This window comes from Panulirus ornatus, chromosome 22 (assembly GCF_036320965.1).
Source record: "Panulirus ornatus isolate Po-2019 chromosome 22, ASM3632096v1, whole genome shotgun sequence".
Lineage (NCBI taxonomy): Eukaryota > Metazoa > Arthropoda > Malacostraca > Decapoda > Palinuridae > Panulirus > Panulirus ornatus.
In genome coordinates, this window is record NC_092245.1 from 13,482,046 (window position 1) to 13,495,903 (window position 13,858).

At 41.1% G+C, this 13,858-nt stretch overlaps 1 protein-coding gene across 1 annotated transcript in view; it reads left to right on the forward strand.

Annotated features, from left to right (window-relative positions):
• Window positions 1-9,519: 9,519 nt before the first annotated feature.
• The window catches only part of LOC139756564 (homeobox protein abdominal-B-like), a 217,365-nt gene continuing 213,026 nt past the window's right edge, over window positions 9,520-13,858 (forward strand). Inside the window, exon 1 of the mRNA XM_071676167.1 lies at window positions 9,520-9,855. The gene's annotated coding sequence lies outside the window, so the exon portion shown is untranslated. The remainder of the gene's footprint in view (window positions 9,856-13,858) is intronic.

Below are 13,858 nucleotides of genomic sequence, written 5' to 3' on the forward strand. Positions count from 1 at the left end.
CCTTTGGCATCAGAGAATTTTGACATCTCTCTTAACTCACGTCCAGCTTTGGGGAGACTCTTCGCCTCTACCCTCTCGCCTCCTTCTTTCTCTTTCTCTTCTTTTCTACTATATCCATGCGCTGGTATCCTCACACAGACACACAGATAGATAGACACTTCCATAGGACACAGGTACCTTAACATCACTGATGCCCTTATAGAGACAAGAAAAGGCACACACACACACACACACACACACACACACACACACACACACACACACACACACACACACACACACACACACACACACACACACACATACAAAGTCACTTGAACATTACTGGTTCTCTCTTACAGACCGACAGACAGGTATATACACAAACAGGCAATTGGAAATCATTGATATCATCCTAAAGACAGACAGACAAATACAGAGACATACAGACGACTGTGTTCCCACAGGTACCTAAAGATCAATTTCTTCCTTCTAAGTATATAAGGTTTTTAACCTCCACACCCACGCATGCAAGACAAGATCTTCTGGTCTCTCAAGCAAAGCACGTACTGAAGATCCACCTGCCACCCAACCACCCAACCCACCCCACCACACCACACTACACCACACCGCACACAGAACCTCTGTGAGGCTGGGAATCGTCAAGGTACATGAGTATAAACAATTCAATCCCAAGTACTGGAAAGTCTTTAAAGATAAGCATATTTACTTTCTGAGGATTTATTATTTATTGGATATTGAAGAAAGAATTCAAGAAAATCAGATATAAATGAAGTACTTCTCCTCCTCCTCCTTCTTCAACCACAAATACACTCCTTGCCTCACACTCTGTCTCTCTCTCTCTCTCTCTCTCTCTCTCTTCCATATACTCCCATTACCACTCCACTTACTCCCCTCACTCAGCTCCCCACATTCCTCCACTCCCTCAACACCCCGACATTCCTCCTTCTTCCCCTCCCTCACCCCCAACCACCACTGAGCATCCAGCGTCTAAATGGTCCACAAAGTTTGTTAACCTTAGTTGCTTTACCCCTGGAGAGCCGAAGACGACCTCCCTCTTCGTCTCCCTCCCCCGATAAGTTCACATCTTCCGTCCAGAGACCAAAAGAAAAAATGAAGATGGGACAGAAAAGGAGACGTCGGATTGGTCGTTAGTGCCGAGACTATAGATGATTTAATTCTTGGATTAAGTGAGAGTCATCAACATCGATTGCCTCTCTGGGTGTTCCTCCTCCCGACTTACGGAGGGAATTCTGAAGAATTCAAACTGCAGCAGATTGCTGGGTCCCCTCGAAGCTGTTTGTGGCACTGGAAGGAATCATACATATATAAATATATGTATATCACCTTCATCATTTTTAGTTGGTTTGTCTGTTTCTGGTTTGTGGTTTATAGCCTCGTTCATCCTTTCTTATCTCATATATTTCAAATACAGAACGATTTTCTGACATTATTTTACTTATGTTTCCTTTTTTTTCATTCATAACTTCTTTGCCCTGTTTTGTTTTGTGTTGTCTCGCAATTAAACATTCTCTCTCTGGCTGGCTGTCCGTCTGCTTCTGTTTCCTTCTTTCTGTTATTCCATCACCATCGTCATCTTCATCTTCTCTTACTTCTCCTCTTTCGCTCGCACTTCCTCATCGGGTTTATTCTTCTTCAGTTTGTTGTTACTTTGGTAGCTACCGTGTTAGTTCTTCCCTTCATTTCACGTAGGGTAAGTTTGTCTTAACATTAAGATATGATAATGTATTAGATAACACATCATATTACGATCTGAGTTGCATATCTATTATTTTCTATTATTTTGTGTTAATCCATATTGTGTACTTATCATCACTGTATGCTCTGATTACTATGTTGTATATTCTGATAGCTATGCTGTATATTCTGATTACTATGTTGTATAGCCTGATTGCTATGCAGTCGTTAGTACCCTTGAATCATTGATATGAAATTCTAACAGCGTGTCTACAATTCGTCCTCTGTGACAGCTCTTTGGATTGATTTACATCTTCAATCATTCCGTCTCATTCATACTACAGAGGCCACCCCTGTGAAAAGAAAGGAAAAGGAAAATAATTTTAAGAGTGATGTAATCATTTATTCAGCGAAGTTTTGTTATATTTGGCGCAGGTAATTACCTAATATCGGCCCGTGCGCCGGAGTGAGGAGATTTACGATATTAATAACCAAGTCATTTTACTGACGCATTCCGGCACCTTTTACCTTTCGTGTTGTGGGCAAGACGGTGCCGCACCGCCAGGCACAGAAGGGCGACTGTCACGCATTATTACTCTCCTAACGTGGACGTTAAGGTGATTACGATCCATTCGCCTCGTCCTCTTCTGCGTCGGGAGGAGTGTCAACAGACCAATTTGAGCTGCATGATATTCGTCCATCCCGTTAATGGAAGGAGCAAGTGACATGTAAACTGCTTATTAAGTAGAAGTTGTACATGCAAGAAGTATAAGTAGGCATTTTGGGGCGGTCGAAGGGCCTTCGTAAAGTGTGTTTGCTTAGTATGAAGGTGGGTCGGGTGTAAGGTGCGGGGTGTGTGGTGGAGTGGGTGGGTTGGCAAGGCACCGTTTGAGAAAGACAATACGGAGGCTAAGATATTATTATCCACCCCAAGTCTCATCTCTCTCTCTCTCTCTCTCTCTCTCTCTCTCTCTCTCTCTCTCTCTCTCTCTCTCTCTCTCTCTCTCTCTCTCTCTCTCCATTTTTGTACTTTTCTGTAGAGAAGATGAACACTCACCTACAAACGTCTTCTGCATTTCATAGATACGAAAACTCAGACAGACAAAGTAGTTCCTTATTAAATATGTATATGAAAAAAAAAACTTGAATCCTGCTTGTAAAGTTCCTCCATCCAGACGGACCACAATGATAATATTTCAACACAATCGTAAAAACTCACAACCCGGATATAGAGTTCATCTCGGTAATTCTTGCCCGCATATATTGTGCTGGAAATATGTTAAGATACAGTGTATGTAATGATTTTATGGCAGCACTTTAGTTCATCACTCTAAAAAAAAAAAAGTGACAATAGGAAAATTGCTTTAACTTCCTCACTTGAATTGCAGTGAGGAGTGAGGGAAGGTAAAGACACCTAGGACCACATCGACAGAGTTTAGCATTATATTCCCTACATGACAATAAAGATGTTCACATGAGCAACAGCTGCACCCGATGAACATATAATTACAGCTCTTTTGGCTTCGTGTTTTTTTTTCTTTCTTCTGTGGGCCACCTCAACACGAAGAGTCAATCTGAGATAATTGCTTGTGCCTTGTATATGGCAATGATAACTTCCGCTTCAGACAGGAGACTGAGTATAACTTGCCCGCTGGTATGTGTAGCTGTTCTGTTGTTTATTCTAATCCAAGATGTAAGATGTGAGGATTTCTTGAAGAAAAAAAGATATTACATGTTCTTCCATGTGGCTCGCTTCGGTTATGCTTAAAAGGGGGATACGTAATTAACCTCAAGAACTTGCGAGTTAAATGTACGAAGTTATTTCCTCCAGCCGGGGAAGAGATGTCTTTAACCCCATGCAGGAGGGATAATGATGATTGTAAAAGAAGATACACTGATTATTCAGTGAAGTACCGCATTAAGGCGACGAACCATCGTATTATATTTCGGAAGACAACCATTTTAGATAACTTTTAGATGTTTCCATACGTACATCCTTGAATTCTTTGTGGGAAAAATCTGCCAGTCTTCGTATGTGTTTCTGGAAGGGGAAAAAACACATTTTCCCAATGGATGTACACGCTGGAAGTTCTGGAAGAGAAGGTAATTCAGTTCAGCAAGGGAGGAACAGATGGAAGTCACCTAACAACGCTGGAGACAACTGGATGATCTGGAAGAAGGATAAAAAGTAAACCATATACATTGTGGAAGCACTCCTGGAAAGCGCCTAATGAAACACGCAGGAGACAACTTGAGGGCCTGGAAAAAAGGACGATCATTTATACAGGAGAAATACTTCTAGAGGCTCCCTTGAGTCAACTGGAAGCACATGAAGAGCTACGAAAAGAAGAAAAGATCTTTTCCACATGAGAAGCTCACTGGAAATTCCCACAGAAAGACACTGGAGATAGCCTTAAGCTCTGGAGAAATAAACAAACTTCTTTTCACAATGGAGACACTCTTGTTAACCTCTTGAGACCTACTAGTGGCAGCTGGAGGATCCACAACCACATATGACGACCAGGTACACTCGTTGCATAAAGTCGTTGATGTCTCGTTGAGGTTTTCAGCGGAGTTGAGAAGCCATTAAATGCAGTCGGCTTTATTTTCTTCTTCGCCAGATTCACACGCTAAAGTGTTGTATGGTCGCTGAATATGACTGTCTTTATGATAAGTTTCTCGTGTCTAGGGGTGACATCTGCCCTCATTAGAGAAGTCATCCTCCTCTGAGGTTAAGAAAACGTTGCAGAGTTACGTAAGATGTTGAAGTGCTAGAAAGAAAGGCTTCAGCTTAGTTGATTTTGCGATAATCTTAAAAGCATAAAATGCTTTGACGAATAAGACTACTGGCAAACATTAGAATAAGAATTCAGCTTCTGACCACCGATTTAGATGCAAGAAGCTATAAGTAAAGAAATCAAAGCTGTTCCACGGGCTATTTATTTCGAAGCTGTACCATAAGGTGTTAAGCTATTGGAAGAACTGTTACACAGACTAGTAAAGTTATAGGAAGCTATTCCACGAGCTACCAAATTGTTTGGAAGATATTGTACGGACTTCTAAGTTAATAGAACACCCTTGTTCGTTGTTCAAGTTGCCTCAACCAGGTGTATCGGATTGCAAGAAACCTGAATCACGCGTTGAACGTTTGACTTAACTGGTGCTGATGAAACAATAGTGTTTTGATGACTGATTCCTCCGAAACTAGACACACTCACAACTCATCTTTCTTGATTCTGACACCAACAAGTGCGGTGACCAAACTTGTGAAACATGTTGTAGTTTTGGTCTATTTAGGGTTGTGAAGAGTATGATGAATAGTTTTTATTTCATTTACTTGACTGTGGTCATATGTTACTCGCCAGCGGACAGCTTGACTCTTATAATTCAAGTTAGATTCAGAGCCAATTTCCAAGTCCCTTTTCGCAGAGTCTTATCATTATTACATTTGCTTCGACTGAATCTTATCACTCAAGTATCATAGCCACTTTGGAGTTTGTCTGGGTTCCCTTGTGAGTTGATGCAATTCCTTCTTACTCCCTTCTTTCCTCATGACCTTGGTATCGTCCACAAGCATATTCAGGTATGAGCCCCAACCTTTTGGACAAGTCGTATACATAGATCCTCTGTTAGTGTTGGCAGAAGGCCGAAATAATAAGGCATCTACATTGCACAAAGGCAGAGAATGATTTGCCTGGATTATGATGCGTTACACATGTGCCGAGGGTAAACACACGTAGACTAGACACAGAAGGGGTCTTCGGGCAAATATTTCTTTTATTCTTCTGGTCGAGAAATAAACATGACATATGATGAGGGGTGATGAAGGCAGATGGACAAGATGCTGGAGAATAAACAGAGACCAGATGGAAATAATGAAGTGATGATAAAAGGACGCCATAAGCCTCTTCCCCGAAACAGAAGGATACTTTTGCACATGAAAATACGAATGGTGGAGGATCGCCTCTTACACTGCAGGATATTCCATGTATCCTGCTAGTGACGCTCCTTCCTTTCTCTCCTCCACCTGTACATCTCCACCTTTTAGGACCCGTTACTCAGTCATGCCCAGTTCCTCATCTGGACTCCTAGTTGCATCTTGTTGTCAATCGGTTATACGGAATACGATCCAACCCAACAAGCGCCTCGATCACCTGAGGGTTCTATTCCTGAAGAATTTTCAGTGATCATTCCACTGGATAACAGTTGAACTACGGGAAGAATCCGAGATACTCCCGAAGTCCTTCGTCTGCTGGACTGCCCCTTCCTCGTAGGATATCCATCCTTCTGAACTGCATACCTGCAGCATTCCTGTACGACAGGACATGTTCCGGAACACCCTCATATCGCTAGATCTGGCCCAGGCGCGCATTCAAGACATGCATAATACAAGGATCATCCTGTCATCCTTCCCCTCCCGGGTGACGTGTCTGACCCTGTGATTGACAGGTGACGGACGTGTTTGGGTCGTGATGCACACACACACACACACACACACACACACACACACACACACACACACACACACACACACACACGGACCTTCGTCCAGATGTCACCGCGCCAGACATCCGGGATGAGGTCATTGTAGGTGAATGAGACTCCCTGGGTGACTTCAGATCTTCAATCATTATATTTATATAATCTCCCTCACATTCTGTGCCAGTTTCAGAACATAACTGACATCTCAAATCAAAGAATAATCATGTCTACATTCACCTGCAGGTTCAGTTTATAACCTACGTCTCAAATCAAAGCGAAATAGTTACATTACCTGTAGTTTCAGAACGTAACTGACGTCTCAAATCAAAGAGAAATTGCGTCTTCATCTTCCGCTGAGGCTGCAGTGTCCCTGGGCACTTGGGAGTGTGTAAATACTCGGGCGTTACGAGCCAAGGCAAGTGCGACCACAATACAGGACGAACACGTTTATTAGACAGGTTTATTTCGTCTTACATTGTAGACTTGAGTCAGGACGTTTGTACTGAGTGTTAGGGCATCTTCAACATTTTCATTGTTTACGTACTTTGTAAATGAATAAATATATATATATATATATATATATATATATATATATATATATATATATATATATATATATATATATATATATATATATATATATATATATATATATAATTTGCCTTATTACACCGCGTGTGATGTCACCTTTGGCGAGCTCGTATGACGAAAGCGAGAGTAGACTTGCCACAGAGCTTTGCGCTTCAAAGGAGTTCATCCTGTCCCTCCTACTGAATGTAGCGCAAAAACCTTTGAAAAGAAAAATCTTTCTTATGACAAAGCCTAAAACATTCCCCACAAGTCACAATATTGTGTAGGAACGTATATACCTATGTAGTCATATAAACATACATACGGCCTTCGTACATACATACGTGATATACATGCAAACGTGTGTTTATAAACATCCATATGCATACTCATAATACATTACACACCCTGATAGATAAAATCGATCAAACATCTTAACTGTTTCATTGTTCTCAACGTACGATGTATCAATACATCTCTCTCTCTCTCTCTCTCTCTCTCTCTCTCTCTCTCTCTCTCTCTCTCTCTCTCTCTCTCTCTCTCTCTCTCTCTCTCTCTCTCTCTCCTACAAGACCTGATGGGTCTGCTTCCTAAGAGATCCCTTCTCCATCATGTACAGTTAACGTGAGAATGCCGCGCGAATGCAGTTAAAATGCCAATAAGGATATCTTTGTTTACGAAGTAAGTGCTCAGCGGTAGAGCACTGGTTTCGTAAACAAAGATGTCTTAAGGAATTGTGTCGTACTGTGAGGTGATTGGATGATGAGTTAACGGTATTGAAGATGGTCGAACTGACAGCAGTGATACTTGGCCTCACTCATGATTAGAATCCTCAAATATGGAGCTCATATTTAGCCCAAGTTTGGGACATTTGACTTGTAACTATTTAAACTTCAACGTCAAGAAATTCTTTCACACGAACTGGTTGTAACTCGTTCCACCCACGTTTGGTATATCAATATACATATTACTCGTCCTTACTTTTCCTTGGAACCGTAAATAGAAATGTACGTGGACTTCTTGATGAAAATCATAACTATGGCGTATTGCTGTAATTGCTCTCACACGGAATCCTGTTTTGAACCCGCTATTTGAAAATATCCCACAAGTATAGTTGTATTTGGGCCTGGAACCATATCCTCCGTTATCCCTCAGCGTGATAAAGGCAAGGTCGACAAAGACGATACCGCTGCGGTCATCCAACCTCACATGATGCCCCCCAAGAACCAACGCATCTGGAGGGAATGGCCTAAAAATGTTGAGGAGAATAAGGTCTGTGATGTATGTCCTAGGATCTTATAGTTGTCATCATAAGCTCCGTTTAACGTGATCGCGTTCAATTATCTCGGGGGTAATTAGATTCCCTATTCTCTTCTTTTGTTTTGTCCGCTAATTCTCTTCTTTTATCTTTTTTTGAAAATTGCATTCTTTCAGAGGAGAGCAGTTTCCCTCCACTGATGGTGCGTTCAGCAAGGCACCTGACAAAGGATCTTATTAAGTGGAGATGATGTAATGGGCAGCCCAAGTCTTCTTGGTGCTTGAAGGCCAGCCATTGTGGGGGGTCACTCCGTGGAGGGACCCCTTCCAGGTCACCTCAGGTCGGGTGTAGGAGGTCCACAAACACTGGGCTGCTATAAAAGCAATATCTGCAGGTTTATTTCCCGTTAATATAAGTTTTCAAAGACGAATGACGATTTTATTCCAAATCCTTGGCGTTTGTCCCATTTCAGTGATGAAAAGCGTAGCGGCGGCAAGTTTTAAAACTTAGCAAATGAGTGCTAGGTGTGCCAAGTCCCCGCCCACCATGCGAGGCCCAGCCTCTGATTGGTGGCGACGCGGCAGCCATATTGATTCCTTGCCCTCGGCTCAGTGGCAGGGAAGGGCGGGCGGCTACGATGCCGTCGCTCAGACTTCGTCTCATACTCACTAGATTTCTGAATCATACAAAACTTTCTGGAGACATTTTTCTACTCTTGTATTCCCTGATTCTCGTCTTGAATGTTCATCCGTTGAATATCGCTGGGAACGTTAATTCAACCTGGGGTATAAACATTATTAAACCAGGCTGAGAGTTGCCAGCGAGTAAGTTTATGTCCTCCGAGGATGATCCGACCCACCGGTAATTGACTCAAAATATTTATATTAAAGAAAAGAAGACAATATGATAACCTGGACCTTACTCTTCCTCATAACGTATCTAAAATATTCGTGATAGCTTGAGTGCTTAGGTGTATATATTAACCTGAGTGGAACAGTGGACCTTAAAAGCCGAAGAAAAAAATATGTGCAGTACCTTTACATACGAACCATTACTGCTTCACTTTGCATCATATGGAAGACATCCTATCCCCCTTGGGGAATGTGATCTGGATTGAAACGTGAATACGAGAACACATCTCTGTAGGGAAATAAGAGATAAGCAGAGCTCGTCTGTCTCTTCTCAGGAGACAAGCCGTGGGTGGATGTGTGTGTGTCTCTCTCCGTCCGTCTCTCAGTGTTCAGACGCCGCTTCATCACTTGTAAACAAAAACATCTGATCTGACCTGATGGGCTTCTCCTTTTTCTACCGGGAATTAAAGCACTGGGGAATCATGGGTCGTGTGCCTTATATACGCCAGTGCGTGGGAGGAGGGAGAGATGGTGGGGGGAACCTGGCAACTAAGGCTTGTTGGTAATGATGGACAAAAAAAGTTACACAGTTGCATGAATCAATGTGAAACGGTGGCATCGCTGAGGGAGCGGGTGGCGGCGGTGCAGACGGCGACTCTGGCAGCAGCAGCGGCAGCAGGAGGGATGGCCACCGCCAACAGCAGAGGCAGCAGCCAGTGAGGCGGCTGTGTAGCTCAGCCAGTGAGTGCGAGGCGCGTCTCTCCGCCAACGAGCAACCCCAGCAAGGCTCGGCCCGGCCCCGCGACAGCCGCCGCCATCTTGCCGGCCAGCCAGAGCCACCACTCTCCCCCAGCCTCCCTTGCAACTTGCAACACCGAGGACCCTGCTCCCGCGAGGTGGGGTTCGGACACCTCCCTGGCTCCTGCCCCGCGCCCTCACTCGCAACAGTGATCTCTCTGGATTACTTTCCCTCGCCTTGTCCACGTCCTCTTGAAGGTAAGGAACTCTATCGGTGCTTGCACAGTTGAGGTCACTTTATCTCGTCTTTGAGTGGTCTTCACTTGTTTTATCCTCTTTTTTTCCCCCCGTGGGACTTAAGTCATCAGTCGCTAGTTCACTCACACTCCAGTGGAGGTTATCCTTTACCAGTATCCACACGCTGAAGAAGAATCCCCCTCCCCCGCCTCCTTCAGGAGAAACCTCCCGAAGAACAGATGCGAGACGCAGAAGATGTGAGCGCGCGCGACAACGTCAGGCCGAGCTCTGACCAGCGGTGTTGTCACTCTCCGTCCCATGGCAAGAGACGGGCCCTTGTGGTCAGCGAATGAATGAATTTATCCTGACCCTTGATGACCGCGCTCTCCTCATAAAATTTTTCCAGAAGCATCGCGGCTGCTGTTCTGGTGCTATAAATGCTGCCTCATCTGTGTTTTGACAGTAAATCATTTGTCCATCATCAAAGGGCCATATATTGGAGTTTATATCCAATTTTAAGTGCTAAGGTGACGGCCGAAATGGACACTTCTCCTACGTCCAGGTACGCTAGGGGGTCATTACGGGATCTGGTGCACTTGATTTTACAAGACATTTGCCTGCCTCAGAAGACGATTACTCCACACGTCTTAGGATTCCTGTTTTATTTATTTTCCTTTCTTTTTCTTTTTTAAGTATCTGTTTACGTTCCGGTTGATGATTTACAGCGCTTCAATGGTTCATAATGCACGTGTTAAATACACTTTTATTGGGTCATTAATGATGTTAATAGTCGTTTGAAATACATGGTTAGTAAATGACGGTCGTGCTATTACTAGTCTGACTCAGATGTTTCCTTAACAGCGTCGCCAGACTCAGGCATGATTATTGAGCATATATATATATATATATATATATATATATATATATATATATATATATATATATATATATATATATATATATATCGTACTTTAGTCTCTCTCACATTAAGGGGGATGATTTTCACCTAATTACGAAGTGTGGAAATAGATCAAACACTCATTTCTCGAGGCTGAAGGCTCAAAATTAACTTGATAATTTCAACAATTTCTCTTTTTTTTTTATCCACAATTAAATTGATACTCTTGCATAATACGTCTTTACCTTTTTTCACTAAGGACTTTTCTTGTTCTACGACATGTGTGTTTTGATAAATTAAAACGTCCTTAATGGAAGATATTCAATCTATGCTATATTTTTTCAGCTAACGCAGCAAAAAAAGATTATTATCGCCTTTCGGGGGAGGATATTCAGGGAAGATTATTGAACAATAAGCATAGATCATGATCATAAATTACTTTGTATTCTTTTTTTATTACACTCACAGAATATAACATAGGAGCAACATATTCAGCTGTATTATCCTGTCATGCGGCACCAGTATCTTTATGTTCTCCGACACTTCAGTTGTTTGACGGATATTAGAGGTAGGAAAAAAAAAAGGCTTTTGCAGGCAATACGTATTATGTAAATTGTAGTAAACATGAATTTTGGGATGAAGGATACCGCAGTCGGCTGCAAGGGGTACAGGAAACATGAGGGATATATATATATATATATATATATATATATATATATATATATATATATATATATATATATATATATATATATATATATATATATATATATTTATATGTGTGTGTGTGTGTGTGTGTGTGTGTGTGTGTGTGTGTGTAAATGTGCATGGATGTATGCATGCGTCGTGTGTGCTTGTGTATATATATATGTAAATTTCTTTGTGTCCATAATTATTGTGTTTATGCCTCTATCTCTTCCTTTATCTTATCAGTTTATATAAATCATTACCGTCACTCGCACGAAAATAGGGAAAAGGTATTTTTTGGATCATGGGTAGGGACAGGCACCCGGCTGTCACAGACTGCTGGCTTACCACCGTGACGTGTCTTGAGTCGTAAAATGCAAATTAGTTACAAGCATGTGAGTGGCTGTCATAAACAGTCGAGGCGGTTGGTTACTCCTCCGGTCTCCCCAATTGCCAGACCGTCACCTTAACTGGTGGTAACGTGTGTGTGTGTGTGTGTGTGTGTGTGTGTGTGTGTGTGTGTGCATGACAGTCTTTGCGTCCAGTCATGCCGTCTTCTCCAGTCGCCGTCATGCAGATTGTCGAGTCACTAAATCATGACTGTTGTTGCTGGTACTTAAACACACGTCTCTCTCTCTCTCTCTCTCTCTCTCTCTCTCTCTCTCTCTCTCTCTCTCTCTCTCTCTCTCTCTCATTGCGCAGGTCTTGTGAGACTTTAGCCTTGGTGAAGTGTTATTACCCGGATTATGAGTTTCATTATGGCTACTACTACTTCTACTACTACTACTACTACTACTACTACTACTACTGATATTATGCTCTTATTACTACTACTATACTACAACTGCTACTACTACTACTACTACTACCACTACTACTACTGATATTATGCTCTTATTACTACTACTATACTACAACTGCTACTACTACTACTACTACTACTGATATTATGCTCTTATTACTACTACTATACTACAACTGCTACTACTACTACTACTACTACTACTACTACTACTACTACTACTACTATCTTGCTACTACTACTACTACTACCACTACTATGCTACAACTGCTAATACTACTACTACTACTTCTACTACTACTTCTACTTCTATCACCACTGCTACTACTCATACTACTACTTCTATGGAAACTGTTTGCCTCGAGTACATTTGCTTCCTCGTTCTGATAACAAGTTAACTCCTGAATTTCTTTGTTAACATGCAAAACACTTTTCAAAAACTGAAATTCACCTAATTGTAGATACATAGATTTATGCCATCCATTTGCATTACCGCCTGTCAAGTCTTTTTTCAGAAAAAAAAAAATAGATAGATGAATAAGATGCAATTAGTAAATTAAGATTCGAGTAGATAAGAGAAATACTGAGAAACAGAGAAATGATATAAAAGATTTTATGAGGCAATGGCTCAGACTTCAAGTGTAATGTTATTCACTGACTGTGTTGTGATTTGACAGAAGTTTATTCCTGTTGTAACTTCAGATGTTATCTTTATCGTAAAGGAAAATAACTGTCATGCGGAAGGTGCCTGATAGGAAAGATAAGATAATAGCACCATCTGAAATGAACAGGATGATAACATTCCATAAAAAGCTTACAGTCAAATTGATTGAAAAATTAGCCTTAGAATCACAGCAAAAAACAGATATCATGTTGGAGAGTTTCACCGCAAAAGTGAAAGTTTCTAATTAAGAATTAAACTTAAGTTCTACGAGGTGTTTGTGAAGAGAGTCACCATTGGTTCATAGGCATATATATATATATATATATATATATATATATATATATATATATATATATATATATATATATATATATATATGTATATATATATATATATATATATATATATATATATATATATATATATATATATATATATATATATATATATATATATATATATATATATATATATATATATATATATATATATATATATCGTACCATCTGCTGCAGCATTACCACCAATGTCATCTGATCCAAAAGAATAACCATCATTATCATTGCTACCAGCACGACCTTCACTATCTTTATCTTCACTATCACCACCACCAAACAACCTCAACAGCAAAGACAACAACATCACTATTCACCATCCACAGCCATAGCCATCACCATCATCATCATCATCATCATCATCATTATCATTATCATCGACATGATCCTTGCCATCTGTATCACCATCCTCCTCACCATTATCAACACCAGCATGATAATAATCTCCATCACCACCACCACCATCATCATCACTATCACTCATCATCACTACCATCATCACCATCACTACTACAAGCAGATCTATCTCGATTTTGTTCTTATTTATCTTCAAGTCGTCTGTACGTTTGTCCCCTTCTACCACATAAATCTGTGGGTTTCTGATATCTTACACTAACACAAATAACCTCGAAAAAACC